Source organism: Pollicipes pollicipes, unplaced genomic scaffold (assembly GCF_011947565.3).
Source record: "Pollicipes pollicipes isolate AB1234 unplaced genomic scaffold, Ppol_2.1 Scaffold_3447;HRSCAF=4054_pilon_pilon_pilon, whole genome shotgun sequence".
Classification (NCBI taxonomy): domain Eukaryota; kingdom Metazoa; phylum Arthropoda; class Thecostraca; order Pollicipedomorpha; family Pollicipedidae; genus Pollicipes; species Pollicipes pollicipes.
Genome location: NW_023596297.1, coordinates 31,081,292 through 31,103,877, shown reverse-complemented (window position 1 = coordinate 31,103,877; position 22,586 = coordinate 31,081,292). Strand labels below are relative to the sequence as shown.

The window sequence follows — 22,586 nt, the reverse complement described above, 5'->3', positions numbered from 1 at the left end:
AATTGAAATATGACGGCAACCGAAAATCCACTTGCGCATTGAGCATCTGCTGGCTTAGTCACCCGCGCGAATGAAAATTCTTCATAAATCCCAAGATTTCAGCAAATCTGCGGGCGAAAGGCTGGCAAAGAAGCAGAGCAGCCAGAGCTCCTTACCCGGCTGATCATTCGGGAACCCGTCCCTCGCATCCGTTTCGGGGGTGTGGCCCCGAGAGCCACGCTCGTCACTGCAGAACATCGCTATCCTCATTCACTGGCGTGGGGAAAGACCTACTCATTAATCAAGATTACATCCAAATAAGACAAATGCGCTTGCTATAAAGTTGTGTTTGGACTTGCCACGCTTGCACGTTTATCCGACATTTATAATTCTCGTTGTTTTTTAAGGTCCGTCCACACCTAGCGGACTGGCGGCCGAACCTGCTGCAAATTCTGCTGCAGCCGTCAACTGTTGCGGACTATAGCTGCCATATTTAAGCCACCAGGCCCGCAAAGAACGGGCAAAAGAGCTCAGAATGATACCTCTAGCCTGCAACAACTGAAGGCTGGGGAATCCGAAGCAGATTCTGCGGTCATTAAGTGTTGAGAGCTAGAGGGATCACATTTGAGCTCTTTTTACCCGCGCATTGCTGGCCTGCGGATTAAGGAGCGGCACATCTAGTCCGTAACAGCAGACTGCAGATTCTGCAGCCAGTCCACAGGGCGAACGAACCTTTGAAGTGCAATCCACAATACACATAACTCACATTTAATGGTGCTACCTCCTTGCTGAGGTCTTAACTGAGGTCGTAGGTTGTCTCCATAGCATAAAAGGCAGTGCAGTATTTGCATGGCATATAGTTCGAGTGTGGTGGCATCTTCTGTATCAAATTATGCCGGCGAGAATGAAGTATTGTCGCCATTTCAAATGCACCGGCGTCATGGGGGACGAAGACGCTCATCGCGAACTGCGGCAAGAATAGGCCTAAACACAGGCAAATCACGTTCGAACGAAAAAACTCCAGAAACACATTGGGATTTTCCAGCGTCGTGGACTGAAACCAAACAACCCTACCAATCAGAAAATGGCCTGGCATTAGCGGATGAGCGCAGTCAATGTCATCATCCACAGTCATCAAAGGGCGTATGTTGGCACAAGACTGCTTCATGGGGCACGGCCTTCAATTCTGTGCGACTCAGATAGCGCTCATCGTGATATTTCCTGACGCCGCCTTGAACGTATTTCCTAAGGCCGCCTTGGCCGCCTGAGACGGTCCCCTCCCCCCTTCCCTCTCAAGGGCGACAAGGGAGCGACATGTTTCCGCTTGGCAGGAGGTCACCGAAAGTCGGTGCAAAAGAGTGTCAGGTCCCTTCAAGTGACACCATTATCAGAGTAAAACACGGACGGCAGACCTAGCCCTGCTGTAAAACGCCGGAGAATCTTCACGAAGTCTGCCAGATACATGGAATCGGTCGTCTCTAAATGGACGGCATGAGCCACCGACACAAAGTTAAGCGGTGACAGCTGACACCATCACGCAGGATGACCGACATATTTCTCCTCTCATGATAATTAAATGTTACATACCATGGCCAAATTAAATAGCCATCATATTACAATGCAACCACTGCAATTTAGAAAAGCTTTGCAATTAGTTGGAGATCATTATCTTAGAATTGTTGCAATTGGTACTTGGAACTGAGTACCTATCACCTGAAACCATCGATTCACCATTCAAGGATAGCAGGTTAGTCTATTCTACCATTGTGCTTTTCTGTGGCGCCAGTAGTGTAGTGATTAACGCGTCTGCGTTAACCATTGCGCGTCTGGGAAACCAGAGGTACAAGGTTCGATTCCCCGTGGTGCCCGCCCTTCCCGCCACGGTGAGACGCAGGTGCCGCAATATAGCCTCAGCAGCTGAGTGGGTCGTAAAGCCCCAATGACACACATATGTGATAGTTTTTGTGAGGACTCTGCCTCCCATCCACGGATGTTGGTTTTCCTCCAATGTGGGCTTATCCCTCAAATATTTTATTTTTGCTGGAATGTTGCAAGAAGTATTATTCTATGCTGAGCTGTGCCTGTTTAATAAGGTCTCCATCTTTCCTGCCGTGAAAATTTTAGAATAAAGGAGTCACAAACCTTTTCCTTTTAAAGACTGAACGGCCCAATTTCTTGCCATGAAAACACCTATCCACGGACCCACTTATAAAGGTGTCTGCGACAATACTCTAGAAAATGATCATCAGTCAAGTTCTAGGATTTCTTGACATCTCGTGCAACCTTCGGACTTGGTCGGTGAATTCTGAAAGTATCAAATGGAAGTAGGAAACTTCAACAATGCTATTAAAGCGTCCGAATGTCATTTGTAGAAAACACCACTCTGCCTTAACGAATAGATTGACGTAAATTGTTTCTCGTAACTCCTGCTATGACCCACAATGCTCGACGTCTAAGTCACGTTCACCGTTCAAAGTAACGGTGCCAAATATTTTACGTCCCGGTGGCACAGCTTTACCAGACAGGGTCGCGGTCTCGCAGTCGTGTTTGAAGACTGACATTTAGTACCATGTGACGAAAATGTGATGAAAAACTACGGGATGTTCTCAGTTAATCTTGCATTATCCGCTGTAATTCAATCACAGAATGTTTGCAGATGAATATATTTTTCAAATGTACACAAGCTCCTTACATGCGCACATCGTGACGTGCATTCGTTTGATCTGAAGTGGCAGGTCGACGACAACAAGCAACTTATAACGCTCCTGGAAACTCCACACGTGCAATGGCTACCTCCCTGCTTTTGTCTTGAGCACCCCATACGTAGCCAGTGGCAGGTCCCACTCCATTTTGCTCCGCCCCTCATGCTGGCGTGGGTGGCGGAACCGCTGAAGGTCGGGGGGTTGGGGTGCCTAATTTCAACATCGAGCAGGTAACCCCTGGCACCCCTGTACCGCGAAAAAGTCGCCGAAGGGCGTCATCATGGCAGCATTAGTTGGCCATCCTGATTGTCCATTAGCCGCATCTGCTGCATGACCAGTAACTTCTGTGTTGTCACAAAATCGTTCCCCGTCAGTCGGCGTAAATCCATCACTTTAGCCATCAAAGCAGTTTAATGTTCGCAACGATCGCTCGCCACAAGAGGGCTCCTTAAGACGACCGGCAGGAAAAGTCGTCGCCATGCTAGACGTCTTTTGTGGTTGGTCTGATGAACTACGCCTTGGTAGAAGCCATGGTTGTCCCTGACATGAATGGTATCGCTTTGACTCAATAGCAGATAGCCGAATTTCCCAAAAGGCTCCATCATTCATGGGAAGACTACTAGTGCAACATTTTTTACAAGTGCCAGCAGCGTGAGTGGTTGAGACTCCAGTGATCGTAGCGATGACATAAGTCCTAAAATAAGAGGCACTTTATTCATGAACACGACAGCACAAGACAAACAAGAATAGATCAGTTTGAAGTGAGAGATATTCAGCGTGAGCTTTATCAGCCTGCAGCACTTGTATGTTCAAAGCCCTTTGTGTAGCTTCCGCATTTGCTACAGAACGCGATTCGTTGACAGACGTACACACAGCATGCTCCTTTTACCATCGCTTCGTCGGCTTGTCGTCCTCATGGATGCTTTACCATATCACCATTATACCTTGGCCTCTGGACTATGACAGCCCGTGTGTACTCCTTTTACCACCGCTCCGTCGGTTTGTCGTCCTCATGGATGCTTTACCATATCACCATTATACCCTGGCCTCTAGGCTATGACAGCCCGTGTGTACTCCTCTTACTGTCGCTCCGTCGGTTTGTCGTCCTCATGGGTGCTTTACCATATCACCATTATACCCTGGCCTCTAGGCTATGACAGCCCGTGTGTACTCCTCTTACTGTCGCTCCGTCGGTTTGTCGTCCTCATGGGTGCTTTACCATATCGCCATCACACCCTGGCCTCTGGGCTATGACAGTCCGTGTGTGCTCCTCTCCGTTATCCAAATACCCAATGAACAAATCGATTGATACGTGACAGCTCTCTGCCGCGGTGATTAAGGCTGTCTTTTGCATAGAAAGTCGTCTCGGCTTGTGAAGCTGCAATCACGCATTCATTGAAGAAACAAAAACCCGATGTGTCGTTCCTTGATGGTATGTCGAGGGTTTCTTTATCCACATTGTTAAAATCATGCATGCATTTTATGCAGTTCTGCGTGAGTAATGAGAGTTCCGCGATGACGACGCATTTTTAATAGAAGGGCACGGCAAGTGCCTTAGCAATTACCCGGCAATTATTGTGCAATTTCCATAAGTGATGGTGCAGCATATTATCAAGCCCAATGTGCAGAATACCAATGGTATCACCCGGCGTTCTACACAGCGTTTTACAGGGTGTGCGTTTGTGCGCGAAGCCTTCTCGAAGCGTCCTGACCTTTGGCTGGTCACGACGCGCCTGCCATGCCTCAGGAACGCCGCCTTTGGGCTTCAGGGCGGCGCGAGAGGCACACACACTTCTTCACATCCGCGTGCCAGCCTGCAACGGCCCACGGCAAACAGCGAGCCTTCGCGGGTCTCAGGCGCGACTCAGCATCGTCTCATCACGACGGCATGACAAATCACGAGACTTGTCGACCGGCGGCATCTTGGCGACCGCCACCAAGGTAAAGGAAGCCAAGGTCTGAGACTGCCTGGAGATGCGAGTCATCGTCGTTGCAGCTGAGGCCAGGCAAACGGCCACGAGGTCTGTGGACGGACGTGGTCGTTCCGGAGGACGCTGTCAGCCCGTCATGTCCGTGGCATCCGCGGAGACATGCTGATGCCCTGTTACCTTGTCTGTGAACTCCACGGATACATGCTGACAACCTGTTACTTTGTCATGTCAACCGGGCCTCGTCGACTTGTGGTAACATACTTACGCTCGAAGTAAACATCTGATCGCGGACTAACGGCATCGCCAGCGAACAAGAACGTTGTAATGTGTAATGGAACGCCACCAGATGATGAGCGAGTGATGTTCATCGCTCCGATATCATGTACACCTGCCGGGTTCGGTGTCTGTATGCACACTTTCCGGGTTCGGTGTCTGTATGTACACTTGCCGGGTTCGGTGTCTGTATGCATACCTGCCGGGTTCAGTGACTGTATGGACACTTGCCGGGTTCGTTGTCTGCATGTACACCTGCCGGGTTCGGTGTCTGTATGCACACCTGCCGGGTTCGGTGATTGTATGTCCACTTGCCGGATCGGTGTCTGCATGTCCACTTACCGGGTTCGGTGTCTGTATGTCCACTTGCCGGGTTCAGTGTCTGTATCCACACTTACCGGGTTTGGTGTCTGTATTTACACTTGCCGGATTCGGTGTCTGCATGTACACTTGCGGGGTTCGGTGTCTGTGTGTCCACTTGCAGGGCTTGGTGCCCGTATGTCCACCTGTCGGGTTCGGTGTCTGCATGTACACTTGCCGGGTTCGGTGTCTGCATGTACACTTGCCGGGTTCGGTGTCTGTATGGGCACTTGCCGAGTTCGGTGTCTGTATGTCCACTTGTCGGGTTCGGTGTCTGTATGCACACTTGCCGGGTTCGGTGTCTGGACACTTACGGGTTCGGTATCTGTATGGACACTTGCGGGGTTCGGTGCCTGTGTGTCTACTTACCAGGTTCGGTGTCTGTATGTCCACCCGCCGGGTCCGGTGCCTGTATGTACACTTTTTCGGGTTCGGTGTCTGTACGTCTCTCGTCCGGTCGTCTGTCCGGCTCCCGAGTGTATCATTGCGCCCTTCATGGTGGCCTGGAAGCTCGTTCTTTGTATCCGTCGGGATGGAAGTCAGGAGAACAAAAGCAAAATTTGCAGGAACGTATCTGAAGGCGATAGATGCGTGAAATGGAAACCTACCGTCAAACGACTGGGCAGAGCTGGATAGACGTTTTCTCCAGGTTTCTTTCGGCGTCAGACGAATTCACGTGTAGCCGAATCGCTGACGCTGGAGACAGGCGGCTTCCTATGCCTTCATTAGCCCAAAGTACACATACGGCGGGTGGAGGCGAAAGGGAACGACTATTAGAGCCGTATGTGACAACCCTCCGCCAGATTGCACACCACGTTAGCCAGCCGGCTGAGATTCACTTCAGACTCAAAATCATGGTGTAAGCCCTTATCACGCTAACATCATTAGACAGGGACCTGATTTGGTACTAAATCTGCACGGAAAAAGGATAAGCAGAAGCTAAGTCCATTGTTTATCGTCATGGGCGCCTAATTAGCCGTAAAAACTTACTCATGAGGCGGTTTTATTTCATCATGCACTCGTTCGTCCCTTCACCTGTGCTGAACTGAATGATTCGGTCTGATGGAAGCAAATGCGGAAACGTAAAATGACGTACTGACGTATAACGATGAACCAACCCGCTTCCGGGGGAAACAATCCGGATAATAATTGATAGTCTCGACGGCAAACGATGGGTTTTGCCTCTATTCATCCAATAATCCATGCATTTTAGATTTGGTTCCAAATTATGTCCTGTGTAAAAATTTTAGGGTGATAAGGATATATTTTCCATATAATTTCCTTAATATTTTCCGAGCACAGCGCACTACGTGGTCGGGGGTTTGCTTTGCGTGCTAATCACACCAGGACTAGCGCAGTTCTGTCGTCTGTGATCAACTGAAAATGATGGTGATCTTACGAGGCTGTGATTTTCTCAGCAGACGCTGCTTCATGTGAAAGTGTGCGGCTTGTAAGTGTTAACAAATCACACGCACACTAAGACGAGGAAACGGTGATGCTAGTGTTTACCGCTCTGCGTCAAGTAGCAGTAGGCCTAGTCGCATTGACGAACGCACACTGCCTCTGGTATCAATATCGTAGTCTCTATCCAAATTCGCATCGCCCCGTTGGGTAAAGCCCGACCCCTGCGTGAATTCAGTGCTCGCACTTCCCATGTCAGGTCAAGAGTCCGGCTCCCTGCTTTCGCGTCGTGACTCGCTGATTAGCTGATTGTTTAGTTCTCGAATGATGGCGCTTTACTGGAAAAATATACTATTGGTCTGAGCTGCCACCCAAGACGAAAAAGTCAGACCGACCAACGTACTCTATATTGCGCTCCAACAGCCACAGTGATGTAGCTACTGACCGTTTACACACGATCAATGATGAGCAATGCTGCGCGCATTGCAGTGAAATTGCGAAATGCGTCTTGTCGATGATTTCTCGTAACCCATGGACTCATCTGCCAGTACAAATATGTAAATGTCCTACATCGTAGGAGTTCTTCGAATGATGTTCCAGTCTTGTTCAACACAGCAGCTTTTCTGATGAGCAGCCCGATGTGCTTGTTCGGGAACGTAACCGCTGTCACATGGTTGTAAAAACCACGATTTACATAGATATAGGTTAGATTCACTTTCATTTTCACGCACTTTTGCACGCACATGATCGACGCGCTTCCGTCCTTTTTTCGCCCAGACGCCCTTTTTGACGCTCTTCCAGCCGTGATGTGGACATAGGTGTAACAGCTACATGTATGTAGGTGAGAACCAAGGTGTCTGGAAAAGTAACTAGCGACAAGTACACGTATGTTGTTCACAGGCTGCCCTCAATGCCGTCATTGATGTTTAGGAGATGACGCGTCAGAGACAATGTTTTTTTGTACCGGGCGTTGATCTCAATAATCCGTCAGGTTTACTCTATCTGACGCTCTGCAGGCTGGCTGCGGCACCGCACCGTGTGTGACACAAGGCCCCAGTCTGCTGACTGGCATTTCCCATCCATCCAGCGGAGGCTCGTCCCACCGATCCGACAGTCTGACAGCCTGTCAGCTAGGAATGCCGCCGTTTCCGAAAAGTCATCCTGGGAACAGATATGGATGCAGTAGTGCCGTCTCCCGTGGGTGCTTCTTATCGGGAAAGTAGCAAGGTGGCGTTCACTGACCTTGCACTGTCAGTAAGAATTTATCTATTCACAGAGGGTAGTTCCTTGTGTTTGTTACTCATTTTCCTTATCCATCGATTTATTGAACAATGTTTAATTTACAGAGGAGATAGCTTAGCTTGACTAATGAGGATGTTGTCCAGGACACATTAGCAGCACACTAATCAACAGCACAATGCTCATCAACTTTGGGTACTCGCTTTTGATCCCCCAAGAGCGCAAAAAGAAAACGGCTGAACGGGTTGAACTATAACTCTACACCGTGGAAATGGAAGACAATTAAGCCCCACTCAAATCGCACCCATTTTTTGGATTCATGTTTATATGAGCCCACTGAAGAAGAAAGGATGCCAAGAAAAACAAGGCAAACACGTCAACAAATCCCACCAGATGTGACATGTCAACAATACTAACATGATTGTTCGAATTTCTACCTTTGGCCCGCGGCAGGATGGACAGCTGCCGCCTTTCCCCAGTGCGGCCCCAGTGTGGTGCGACTTAGTCTCTCAGATGGTTCTTGACAAGAACCGACCCAGACGAATATGGAATGTATGTAATATGCATGTACATAGTTGAATCTTTTTCCATTGTAGGCAGTCTGGCAGGACGTTAAATAAATGCCATGGTGGTGATGATGACGATAATCGGGATAGTGAATGCGTGAGTTGCTTCATCTCCATGCTTCGCCCGCGAAGAGCCGTCTTGTGACGCAGCACCCTTGCATCTAACCACCGACGCATCTAACTACCGCGTTGCGGGTGGGTGGTCAGATGATATTATTCATTTTACAATATCATCTGCACTAGCAACGAATACTATGCATAACATGAAACGTAAACACGCTCATGCGGAACAACATATAGCGAAGACCATCATGAACATAAACATCATCACCATCAACAAGGTGCTGAAAAAGGGCGCCTGGCGCCTGCACGGACGCGGTGAAACATTCAGAGGCAACTCCAAAGGTCCAGAGTTCGGCTGCTTGGCATGAGCTTCACATTTTCACGCCTGGAAGATGAACAACATCAAGCACGATCGGCGTGGCTGGACAATGCGGTCCGTCGCAGTCAGAACAAAGAGACAAACCGACACAAGCCATATTTTCGTCCGTCGGGGTGACTGGTCATGGTGACAGAACTGCGGTCGCCGACGCCGGTGTGTCTGAGGTTGCCGGTCCTGGTTCTGCCGGTCGCCTTTGGCTTCTACGGGAAGGGGTGGACCCACGGTTTCGTCAAGAGAGGGGAGGGACATGCAACTTTGTGGACTTCCTTGAATTTCGGCAAAGTCCAAAAAACAAGATTCTTATGTGTGTTACTTTTTACCCGGAAAGTCATCTTTCTGTGAGCAGTCCTAGAAGGCTAGACGTGGTACGTGATAGATATGTTGAGCGCGTTCATTTTCTCCAGATCATGTTGGATGTTGGATCCTGACATTTTGAGAGGAAGCGTTGCGGAAAAGATATGACAATGAGTTAAAGACGGCTGCAGAATACCCCCAAAACCGAGCACGACACTTATTTCCAAGATTGGTTGCGCCGGATGACGTGTTGAAGGAACCGCACTCCAGTCAGCGTGTACTTACTGCACGCTGGTTGTTCGGTACAACTACACTTCAGTCAGCGTGCACTCACTGCACGCTGCTTGGTCGGTACAACTGCACTTCAGTCAGCGTGCAGTTAGTGCATGCTGGTTAGTCGGCACAACCGCACTCCAGTCAACGTGCACCTACTGCACACTGGTTGGTTGGCACATCTGCACTCCAGTCAGCGTGCTCCCACTGCACGCTGGTTGGTCGGCACAACTGCACCCCAGTCAGCGTGCACTTACTGCACACTGGTTAGCCGGGACGACTGCACCCAAGTCAGCGTGCTCTCACTGCACGCTGGTTAGTCGGCACAACTGCACCCCAGTCAGCGTGCACTTACTGCACGCTGGTTGGTCAGCACGACTGCACTCCAGTCAGCGTGCTCTCACTGCACGCTGGTTAGTCGGCACAACTGCACCCCAGTTAGCGTGCACTTACTGCAGGCTGGTTGGTCGGCACGACTGCACTCCAGTCAGCGTGCCCTCACTGCACGCTGGTTAGTCGGCACAACTGCACCCCAGTCTGCGTGCACTTCATGCATACTAGTTTGTTGGGACGACTGCACTTCAGTCAGCGTGCACTTACTGCACACTGTTAAATCGGGACGACTGCACCCCAGTCAGCGTGTACTTACAGCATGCTGATTAGTCAGCACGTCGCGCGGCGGTGGGACTCACCGGTGTCAAATGACACGGCCTTAGGATGGCATGTAAAAAGTCAAATTATTTTCGTCATAGTCTTGTTGCGCTTGTGACCTTCCCTAGTTGTCACCATCTACAGGCTGGTGCCAAATGACTTTTATATCAAGTCATGCAAGTTGATATACATGTTTTGATGCACAATTATCAATACCTGATAACGTTTTAGTGTCACACACACGTACAAACGATACGCCCTGAAGATAACAAAGAATGAACTCAGCATGGTGTAATTAGATGAGTCACACAAGATAGAAGCCCAGAGTCAGAACCAGGTTACCCCTACTAAATTATTTGATTCTAGAACCAAGAATCACTCTCACTGGTTAGAGCAAGCTCTTTCCTCACTGGAGGACCTCATGTTTATGTGAATACATCATCACCCATACAGCATCCAGCTACAGCGAAGTCCTGTTACAAAGCGCAAGCCGCACGCAGCGTACAATCCAAGAAAGTGCGGCGGATGTAGCACGTAAGCGACGACTGTCACGAACAATAACAGATCCTACACGTGTTTCTGAGGGAGATTGTAGAGGACAGGGCTAAAAAGTACCAGTCAAACCGACGGACCGTTCTGCAGCGGATTTATGGGGAGGAGCTGGAACACTGAAAAAGCCAACGCTTGGACAACAGCGAAGGAAACGGATGCATAGAGCTGGAAGGCGGTGAAAAAGCGTTGTGAATAGTGTTGACTCGAGTAAGGGGAATGTGACAGAAAGCAGGATTCTTGTTATTGCTCGTTGGCGTGTTTGAATGGAAGGAGAAAAGAACATGCGATCAGGTTGTTGAAAGCGTGGTTTATACAGGAAACTTTAAAGCGCTTTGTGGGTGCTGAAACAAAGTCCAAACTTACAGGTGAGCTGTCTAAGAAGCAGGCAAACCAGGCAAAGAACTTGCGCTGGATAATCTCGCTCCGCCCGCGGTGAGTTTGGACAGTCTGAAACTAGACTTCGCTGCCATATTCAATGAGCGCGAGAACATGCCCGTGAAGCATGCTGAGAATGGCTTTATGACTGTGGCTTGCGCGCAGTGGGCAGGTGGGCATTCATAAGCTGCGGAAATGTAGACTCAGCATTTGTCTCAACCTTGAAACTGTCACGTCCACATAGCTGGCAAAAGCGAGCCTCAAGTCCTAACTCCAAAGTCACGAACCTGGGCACGGCGGTTGAGGATGTTATCGTCCGACGTGAACAGCGTTGTGAGTGGGGATCTTCAAAGGGTTTGGCACGAACCGGAACGGGTAGGGCGCTTAATGGTTACGAAGATCCAAAGGTGTCCCACATCTTGGGGGATGGGGGAAGAAGCCTACGAGGGGTGAGGGACACCCACGTGATTTGAGAATTTGAATAAAATGGTTACCTCAAGCCATGGTGAACCACTATGAGGCTCAAAGGGCACAGTTGACGCCCAAAATATGTAACCCAGGACTAGGTCTAAGACGCTCTAATAAAAATCAAAGGACGTACCAAAGGCTGATGTGGCGCCCCATGTCCAAGCGGGCGTGCAAGTCGTCTGAAAGTAAGCCCGACTTTAGCAGAACGCTCTAAAGGATAGCATATTCTACACCATGGAGTGACGCCCCTGATAACACCAAAGACGTCCGCGTGTGTTAAACCCATGCCTCGCTGGCTTGAAGGATGAGCCAAGAAGTCTGGGTGTTTCCAAACGAGGAGTGACGCTTCCAATGGCCCATGGACAAATTCTGACGTCTGGAAACGCATGTTGAGGGGGAGGGGGGTTCCAACGGTGTCTCCAATATATGCAAATGTATCCTGATGCCTATCGGGAGGCTGCCTTATGACCAGAACGACGGCCCAAATGCTGCATGGGTGGTCCCAAGTGATGAGAGGGTGACCCTGGGTTCTACAAAAAGCCCAGGGGTGGAATGGATCGGCAAGGCACCGGTAAACTTCTCACCATAGGTAAAAATGGCCCATTGGGCTAAAAGGGACCCTTGTACAGTTTTACCCCAATCTTTCTGAGACGCGTCCTGTGGTAGCAAACCGACATTCCTGAGATTTTTAGACACCATGAGGACGGTAAAGACGTCCTTAAGAATAAAAGGGCATCAAGGCCCTATGGGGTCTTGGGTGACCCTGATGTGTTGAAGTGGCACCCACGATGTTTGAAAGCAACTGCGTTAGCTACGCTCAGGACATTCCAATTCCAACGTTGGGCCCAAAAGTGAAACCAAAAGGGGTTCGGGTGTTGTAATTTCACGACAATCTTGTAATGCCAACCATGCGAGCCCATACTGCACATTTCGACCGTGAGGAATGGTTTGCATGTTCGTGAGATACTGTAATTTCTGTTACGTGCAGACTTATTGGCCAAGTGTACAGATCTATAAATTTGTTTTCATCGAGTTCATGAAACTGGATAACCAAAACCTGACTTTTGATGTAGGGTTCGTGCCCCTGAAGTGAAATGGACGCCACCTCCCTCCCCCCTCCCCCACATGGACCGGGGTGCCTCCCAATCAAAACTGCTTGCCCGGCCTCTGGTCCAAATGGCTACCAATATACAATTATTAGCCAATGTGCTGATGAGAAAAGGCAGCAATGGTGCATTTTAACAGCGGTGTGCTCTGCGACATGACTAATGCAAAACTGGGAACGCCTAACCTAGCGCTAATCAGACGCTGAGTGGGGCGGTTGACGTGGAGTGTGCCCTTCGCTCCGGTTTCGCCGTGCCGTGTCCAAGCTCGCATTAGGGGCTCGCTGCCGAATTTCCTATGAAGCCCGTGAACGCAAGCATCCACTTGACTAATCATGTATGCACTGAACGCGTCACCGTTAATTACTATTCATGGACTCTGTGAGGGTCTCGAGCGGCGTGGCATCGGGGCTTTGTCTCCGAGCGCTCGAAGCGGTGGGGCAGGCATTCACAGGGACTTGACCGCGCTTGCCAGACACCCTGCCGGCACTACTCACTGCGCGAGACTGAAATGTGGATGACGCGCGCACGTTGGAGATTGGCCCGGCTCCGCTCCAAGGATGCCCGTTGCCGTCGGCCACATCGTGGTAATGGCAATAAAGCTGAAATTTTCAGCATTTCGTGTTGGTTTTTTCCTGACATGGAGCCAGGTTCTTGGTAGATGGTGAACGTGATTTTGACGCTCGGAAACAAGTAGATTCAGCATGAATCTGCTCCCATGACCCATGACTCTTTAAATATGTATCTGGCGCGTTGCAGGTTTCATTCACCATTAGCAAAGGCCACCATAACAAATGACCTTTTGGAACGCCGCCATAACAGCACCGTGACAAAGAGGCACCAAGCGACAATCGACCAGCTGCCTATTGTAAAGGCCAGGCATTAAATTATATTTATTTGCCATTCATTAGACTGCCCGGGAAAAAAGCACCCGTGAATGTAAAAGGATCAATATTTACTCAAGCGTAATCGCAGAAGATATTGTAAGCAAACGGGACAGCGTAATGCATTCTTTATACCGCATCTGACACTAAAGGTTGCATGGAAACAAAATCTGCTTTCTGGCTGGAAGCCTCATTCTGTGCACAATGTTTTGAAGAACTTTTTGATATTATTTAGGTAGGCCCTACTATCTTCAGTATATTGGAAAACAGTTTGCTGCACAACGGCCAACGGTTAGTGAGGATGAAAAACACTTATTTCATAAAGGCTTAGTCATTAGGATTACGGATATATGACTTCCTTTTTCGTCAATGGCCGCCAGTAATATGCGCGCACTCACGGCCCTTGGAAAAAAATCGATCTGGGAGATCCGCTGGCGTCAAATTTAAAGGATGGAATGCGGTAGCATTGATGAGCATTTCAAAGAAACAATGGTACTGAGAATTGACATGCTTAACTACCCAATGTATTCACAAGATGAACCGCAAACCATCACCGCCGATAAAGCAACTGCGGATGGTGATTTGGAAACACCAATAGATCAACATAATGGCACCAAATGCCATGTAGACTTCATGTATGAAGCATGCAACCAAAGTGTCAGGAGATGATACTAGGTGCATGCTATGTCACAATGTTCTAAAAAAATCATGTTACATAGCACGAATGGGCCTGAGTCTAAGAAGCGAGTTCGATTCGGAGTCCAAGTCAGCTGTCTAGCCTGCGAGCGATCCCGAATTTACCATGGATGCTTCGCGTAAGTTGAATCAGAGCCTATTGATTTACATGGGTCAGGATTCCGAGTCTCGGCAAACCCCTTGAAAGTCGAGTCTGGGTTCGGGGCCGAGTCCGGTTCCTTCCAGACGAGGTCCTAGCCCGCATGGTGCCTAAATTCCGAATTATTGGGTCTAGTTACATCAGCTTTTTTCTCGTGATCGCATGGTGCGAAGGACATTTTTTTTCGGACTGTCGAGGGTAACTTGAAGCTATCATTAGAGAGAATTTCCCACCTTGGGGGCATATTTCAAAAAAAGATTCTGACAAAGCCTGTAAACAAGTCACATCTGAGAATAGCACTGGGTAGTGCCACTGCACCACAGCCAATACGCAAAAAGGATACCATTTGCAATCAAGTTTTAGGCCAAACTGCGCTCTGAGCGTTCTATAACAGCACTACACGGCTTCTCTGCTGTCGTGACCACCGTCGTCATGACAACCGCTTTGGCATCTCTAGTGGTGAGCATAAAATAAGTGGGTTGAATTAGGTCAGTTTGGGATTGAGTCAGCGGGCGGCAATGGCCTGTTACCGGCTGAAGTTTGGTTTGAGGTTTGAACTTCGGTTGAAGTTTGAACTAGTGCGTCACTTTGGACCATGCGATACTCCCATTCCCAAAACCAAGTGTGCTTCGAAAGGGGCTTCTGTGATAAAAGGCATAGGGTTGAAATCAAAGCCATAGCATAAGGTTTCGTGGAACTCGCAGGGTAATGGCTTCCTGTTCGGATATATTTTTATCTAACAGAATTTTGCAAAGTTTCGTAGCATTTACTTCACAACTATTTTGACAAATTACAACATTGCGAGCATCACAAAACACACACGCTGGATAAAGCAAGACAAATTTGATATATTGATTTCATACTAGTGAGCAGGGGCTCCATTGGGATTTCTACCGCGGAAACGGCTACCTCAAATAAAAATTTTGAGCTTTTGAGAAGGATTTCGAAAAAATGGTATTGCTGAACAATTCGTACGTGTCTGATCCAACAATAACTGAAAAGCAAAAAAGATGCATACTCCCATTCAAGAAAAGATGGCAGCGGGAATTCTGATATTTTAGATTAATCCTACCCATCGAACTGATACGCCGTTTTTCGTAACGTGGACTGATAAGGAGGGGGGGGGGGGGTTGATGCAAACCCTGGTGTTCCCAAACAAATAAAGATAGAGGTTGGCGAAAACCACCAATGGATTAGTTTCGAAGAGAATCTTGGTACCAGTTGTCATATTGTTGGCTTAATAACTGACCCCATCATGGCAGCGGAAAATTTTCCAGGTCAAACTTTGCAAGAAATGGTCAAACTTTCCAGAAAAGCGCACTTCTCAGCTAAAAACACCATGCCTATGAGACCATGCCATAGGGCAACATTCAACTCAGTCGGGCATATTCGTTGTCTAATTAATAAATAATGGTAGTCATCCAAAGCAAACCCGAACCACCCAGCCAGACAACTCTTAGGGTAGAAGAAATACATTTCAACGTGCTCCACACCAGAATATCTGTGTCAGAAATGTTCTTTTCAAATAAAATGCACTCTTTAATTCCGGTTAAAGCTGGGAAGGTGAGATGGGAATCAAAAGCTTAATCCGTATCCCAGACCTCAAGAATCTTTGGTTCCATTTCGGATACTAGACCCGAGTCCAGGCCCGTATCAGGGCCATTTCCGTGTCCGTGTCCGTGTCCGTTCCTATGTGCGTGTTCGTGGCCGTGGCCGTGTCCGCGTCCGTGTCCGTGTTCGTGTCCGTGTCCGTGTCTGTGTCCGTGCCTGTTGCTGTGTGCGTGTGAGTGCGTGTGCGTGTGCGTGTGCGTGTGCGTGTGCGTGTGCGTGTGCGTGTGCGTGTGCGTGTGCGTGTGCGTGTGCGTGTGCGTGTGCGTGTGCATGTACGTTTACGTGTACGTGTACGTGCACGTGTGCATGCCTATGCCTGCTTCTGTGTCTGTGTCCGTGTCGTGCGCCCGATTTCCGAGTGGAATTAATTGCAAGTTCGAAGGTTATTGTAAATCGGTTCAGTCGGTCTAAGTCTAAAAAAGCACGAGTCTGAGACAGGCAGAACTCAGTCGTAAGCCTGGTGCAAGTGCCCTTCTCAGAAAGCTATCTTAAACTGATTTGAATTGCACAACCAGTAATCAAAGCAGCAAGAGTCAGCCTTGAGCCGTAAACAAAGCAGTCAGTTGTCCGTTACGTGGCGTCCATAATCAATCATGCCTTGCGCACGGTAGAGTGGGCCGGCTGCCATACGGGACAATCCAGTTGGAACCATGGTAACTCGGTGATGGAATGGCTGCCTTCGGTGGAGGCACGGGATGGAAACTTCTACCAGCTGTGTTTCAGTGCTCCCACTGTCAGCGGTGTGGGAAATTGCGATGTGTATTGTGAACGCCACTTCAATTCAGCTGCGGGATGTCTTGTGCACAAACACTTGGCTGGCTAGCGTACCACGACAGCCACCAACCTTCATTGACAGGGTAGCCACGCGAGGAGTCGGCAGTGCGATGCGTAACGGTACAGTTCTTATCAGTCGTTTGCGAAGCGCGGTCGAGCCGCGTGGCCACAATGGCAAGGAAGCCAAGAACGGAACATGGCGCAGCCAACGGGATGGAACAGTTACATTTGCAAGGAGGAGAAATTCATAGATTTTCAGCGTTTTTTGGCAAAAAAATATCGTGACTATCAAACTAACCATGCTTGGTTTTCCTTGCTTGGTTTTCTTGCTTGCCATGCTTGGTTTTCCGCTACAGCGCCACTTGGTGTTACCATCCGGGAACAGTGGTTCTTCTGTAATGGGGGATTTGAGCGATTTTTTTCTAGCCAGAAAGCTTGATGTCAAAAAAGAAGAAACCAAGGCTAACACACTGATGTATGAAATTGCTCAATATTCGACACTGTGAGATGGAAGCTCTGCTGACAGTAATCCACCTTGCATAAAAACGCTGATTTCCTCAAGCTGAAGGTGCGTATGAACATGCTAACGCCTATTAACACCCGTCGCTGGCTGCTAACAGCTTAGTCGGCGATTAAGCCTCTGCATGAAATATACCTACCTTTGGTTACACCGGGTGTTCTTTTCACCTGCTTTGCAGCGCAACTGGCGAGAGGCCGTAGCAAGGGTACGGATTTTTAGCGTGTGTGACATGCGCCATCATGGTTGCCGTGGTGACATCATAGCTGTCGACCGGTGCTGCAAATTTCTAGACATTCCACGCGTGCAAGGCCTGCCAGGCTCCGCCATGTTTGCCAGTTCGAAATCCTCCTTCACTCGATGTGACATCCCACATGCGGTAACCACCGCTGACCGTACTCAGTTTACAGCTCATGCGTTCCACGAACTACCTGAGACCCACCAGTTTTAGCGACTTGTGGCTAGCCCTCATACTTTATCATCGAGGTGTGTCACAAAACAATCCATGCAGACAGAGAACGGGATCTCGAGATGGTGCGATCCTCGCTTCGCTGAACTAACGGGCGACGCCTCCGCAGATTGTCGTGATGAAGCTCCGCGCTGCTCGAAAAAGAAGCACAGGAGACGAGATTGCCGGCGGCCGCACCAGCCTCGTCACTCCCGGGGTAGGACCTAGGCTGCGTCATGGCGTCCGGGTTACGGGTCTACGGTGCATCATGGCACCCGGGGTACGGATCTAGGCTGCGTCATTACGCCCGGGGTCAGGGTCTAGGCCGCGTAATGGCGTCCGGGTTACTGATCTACGGTGCGTCATGGCACCTGGGGTACGGGTCTGCGGTGGGTCATGGCAACCGAGTACGGGTCTAGGCTGCATCATTGCGCCCGGGGTAAGGGTCTAGGCTGCGTCATGGCGTCCGGGTCACGGGTCTACGGTGCGTCATGGCACCCGGGGTACGGGTCTAGGCTGCGTCATAGCGTCCGGGTTACTGGTCTAGGCTGCATCATGTACGGGTCTAGGCTGCGTCATGACGCCCAGGGTAGGATCTAGGCTGCGTCATGTACGGGTCTAGGCTGCATCATGCACGGGTCTGGGCTGCATCATGACGCCCAGGGTAGGATCTAGACTGCGTCATGGACGGATCTTACATCGAATTTCGGAGAACGCTTGCTAGTGCCGTGAAAATGATTAGGAAATAATGCATCAAGGCGCACAAGTATAAGTATTCCACTGCAAGAAGAAAGACAGTTTCGCTTTGCGGATCCGACAGCGGGCTAGGATGATGGGGAGATAATAGCAACATACGCGTTATCCGATAGCGGGTTGTAATTAACATGAAATGTGCAACCGTGACGTTGCTAGCAAGCATTATATACATTTTACACGCAGATAGTTATCCTGGCAGTGGTCCTCCTGATAATCGCTTTTGTTTTGAGTCTTACGTGGCTCTTGCCGGACCAAGAGCGTAACTACAGCGAAGGTGTTCCGTTGGGTCTTGTTCGTTCACAAGATCGGGGCGCATCCCCTGGATATTATGCCGTTCATAGTTTCCCTATCGTGATTTTACGCTTCATCTTAACTGCTTTTGATTTACATTTACAAAACATAATACAAATTATTTACCACGCCGCAATGCATTTGGTTGAGGTAAGGCTGTCAAACATTGATCATTTCCTATATTGAAGAAGCCTACCTTATGCCTCATAGCGGTATCGGAAAATTGATTCGTTGTTTATATTTTTCGACAGCTGCCCGCGGCAAAAGTAAAAATATCCGTGATGTTAACAGTATCACGGTTTCGGGCGAATCTGAGCCGATTACTACACATGTTCCTAAAAGAGCCAATAATGTCGGGTTTGTTAAAGGTCGTGCGAGACCATTTTCCAAGTACGGTAACCCAATAGCATGATGCAGATGCATTCTAATCAAGCACTCGCGACTCCTTCAGTTTCAGGAACAGCCATGCTCAAGACAATAAGAAACGCATAACCGCAAACACATCCTAACACCAACTGGTATATTTGCTACAAAAAACATCGTGCGAAACCCGTAGCACGAAGTGGGGATATGCATGCGCAATTCTCTATGCTGGGGCCACCGGAGATTTGGCGGGGTGCAAAGCTGTGAAGCACCACTTATCGGCTAGCTTCAGAAGAGCGGCGTGACCATGGTGAGGGTCAGCGCCGTATAGGGCCATCGGTGCAATAAACAGGATTTATTGCTGGAAATGGCCGACAGGACCTGCAAGGTTGCCCTCGATTTACTGCAGCTCAACGTGGGATAATCCCTGGCTTGCTCGTCCCTGATGCGTCCGACCGCCTTGGATCTGATACGTGAAGTGTCAGGTGGTGTGTGTCAGTAAATCCAGTGTCAATTCAGCTTAGGTCCGGTTGTGCAATATGTATGAATTCACGGACTGCGTTAATTAGACATTCTTTTTGCTTTTTGGGTAAGAATTATGCGAAAGTTTTGTGCAATGCTTGAGTGACGGCGCATTTTTTTAACTGTAGGTACGGGGGCGGGGTTATTAATGGGTGACATCACCGTTTTCGTGTATTATGGCCATAACTGTAGAAGCATTACTACGTCGTTTATTCGCTCAGCTATAATTATTTTTAGCTGGCGGTGCAAACAAGCACAACTGTCTATGCTGGTGCTGTGTTCTAGTGTTGTAGCAGCATTGCTATATGCGACGGTTTACAGACGGTGTATGTTTTAATGCTTCGGTGAACATGCGGCTACGATAAACGACAGGAAGCCAGGGAGTTTTAAACGATTCATTCTATTTTAGAGGCATACTGCATTATCATGATAGCATTACTCTATTTCAAGCGGAGTCGAGTTGGCTACAAAAATTTGCAATATCACGCTGCAGTGATGGAAACTATTGCGCATAACCTGATGGATTGGTGGATTGTTAATGTTACAGGTCCAGGTCAAGGTTCGTAGGTCCAGTTGCCAAGTACGCACGCTTTCAAAGGTGATCAAAGCACAGGTCCAGGTCCAGGTTTGCAGGTCCAGTCGTATGATATACACACTTGCAAAAGTGATTGACGATAACTTCATTCCTGCCTACCGGCTACCTCACCACACGTCACATTCAAACTGAAATTAGTGGTATTGCATGATTTTAAGTTTTTGATGCCAAACAAGTTAGTAGAGTACTGAAGGCCAAATTCAAGCTTTCGGGGTCCAGTGCGATGTTGGTGTGCCCAGCTCACAATGCTCGGCAGGCATGACGTCCGCAATTATAAGAAATTATACCCCTGCGGGACAATTGCATAGAAGTATGGGAAAGGCGTCTGGCAAGAAGGCGAAAAGGGTGACTGAAATGAACCTCGCGATAGCCGAGCTTTGCAACACAATATCCGCTTGCGCAACAGTCAATCCTCGCAACACGGTCCCCGCCGGCGCAATAATCCATCCCCGCAACACAATCCCCGCCGGCGCAGTGATCAATCCTCGCCTTTGCAGCACAAGGAGCTTTCTTTTGAGCGGGCTCGCGCAAGTGTTTTCTGTTTGCTATTCTCACGGTGTGTGGAAGGCTCGTATCAGGTACGCTCAGCGCTCAGATGTTCTACCATTACTCACTCCACTACGCGTGTAAAGGCGTTCGAAAATGTCGGGTCCATCTGAGATCGAGAAGCGTCTCTCACGTCCTCACAGTGTTGCCGCCCCTGTTTGGAGTAAAGTACCGGAAAAAGACAAGAGAACAACGATTTAACTAAAAGAATTTGAGTCGGTGAAATCGATGACAGCAATCATTTACGGTTTTGGACATTGTTACCAACGTATTGGATAGAACGCAAACATTCTGGTTTGATGTTGCACGTTTTCCACGTCAGTGTAATGTTGTTGTAACCCCAGGCCTTCGATTTAGGGCACAGGGTATTGAATTTCAGGCGGGTTTCGGAAAAAGTGGCATTAGTCGCTGTCATGCCGATCACTGATGTGCGTATGGATCGACCAGGTTTGAGAGATGCTTTTGAGTCACAGTCGGTGCATTTGCCTGCATCTCGCAGCCTGTTTTGGGCTCCAAGAGGTATAGTCATGAGTACCTGACACCAGTCCTTAAAAACATCCAAAACGTTTGGACTAATTGTTTGCCCATGAGAGCGTATGGCCGTCTACACATGCGAAGCACACTTAACCCAGTGCGATGGCCCGTTTCCTCCCCCGTCAGAATTTTCATCAGATCCCCTGTCAAACCCTTTACCATGCGTCAGCTCAAGTAAGATTTGCTCGTCCTGAAGCCTCGCTCGTGATGACCTGTTGTCACTTCAGGCCTCCTTGGATTATTTTGTTTCGCCACAGACACGAATGCTCAGATTTGGAACATACTTACGCGTGGGCCTCACAGCTTGCAATGTTCTGTCTCACCAGCGGAGAATAGCTTCCGAGCTTATCGCTTTTAAACGGATGTAAGCAAAAGTTATCGGAATAATTAATGATTAATGTCGTGGTTTGGGTGACATGGCCTTTCACTTTTGATAAGAAGGGTCTCATGGATCATGCTCGGCCTTGCCAGGATTTCCATTATGTTTTTTTTTGAATAGTGAAGGATTCCGATTGACTTTTTGTTGATTGTAATCTAGGCCCTTCTATTAAGACACGTGTCAAATTGCTTGTGATTTAGTAGCTTCGTCATCAAGCAGGGCCTTTGAAACTCGGCCGGGCATAATGATAAATGCACTCTTAAGAAGCGCGGGGATGAGTGTATCCCGAGAACAACTGAAAGCCTGCGGCGATTCGGTCTCATGGTGTACGCACCCGATCTCCAATACGAGTAGCTGTTTGAGTGTGTGTACGTGTCATTGGGCCTTTACAACACACTCATTTGCTGAGGCTACATGGCGTCGCCTGCCTCTCACCCTGGGAGTAGGGATGTGGACCACAGGGAATCGAGCCCCGTACCTCGGATTCTTCAGACGCACCGTGGTTAACGCAGACGCGTTAACCACTACACTAGCGGCGCCCAAGTAGCTGGTTCATGTTGGTTGGTAGTTGGTATCCGGCTGACCACTTTCATCACATGTATGCATAAGATCGGCTGCAATGAACGTATTCGTGGAGGCTCCGCAAACGTGGATCATGACGATGAATGCGCATTTCATTAAACCTTTGACAAGGCTTAGATGATTGATGAGCATAATTTGAATGCTTTTTAAACCATCAGCCCTGCGACAAGTGCTGTATCCAAACGCAGTACCAAAATCTGGCGATCGGTTATGTCGCTCAGTAATGTCCGCGTACCCAAATCTGTCCTTGATGCCGGCCGTCAAGTGCATACGTTCGCATACTGATGCGTAGAGCCGCGGGGCCCAGTGGCTCCTTTGTAGCGGGTTTCACTAGGCCGTG

The 22,586-nt window shown here is 48.9% G+C and overlaps 1 long non-coding RNA gene across 1 annotated transcript; it reads right to left on the bottom strand.

Annotated features, from left to right (window-relative positions):
* Positions 1-7,412: 7,412 nt before the first annotated feature.
* LOC119091230 (uncharacterized) lies at positions 7,413-17,434 on the bottom strand. The gene is made up of 3 exons (XR_005093384.1): positions 17,373-17,434; positions 17,012-17,106; positions 7,413-7,807 (listed from the first exon to the last, which is right to left on the bottom strand). It is a non-coding gene; the product is annotated as an uncharacterized LOC119091230 (long non-coding RNA).
* Between the last annotated feature and the right edge of the window lie 5,152 nt (positions 17,435-22,586).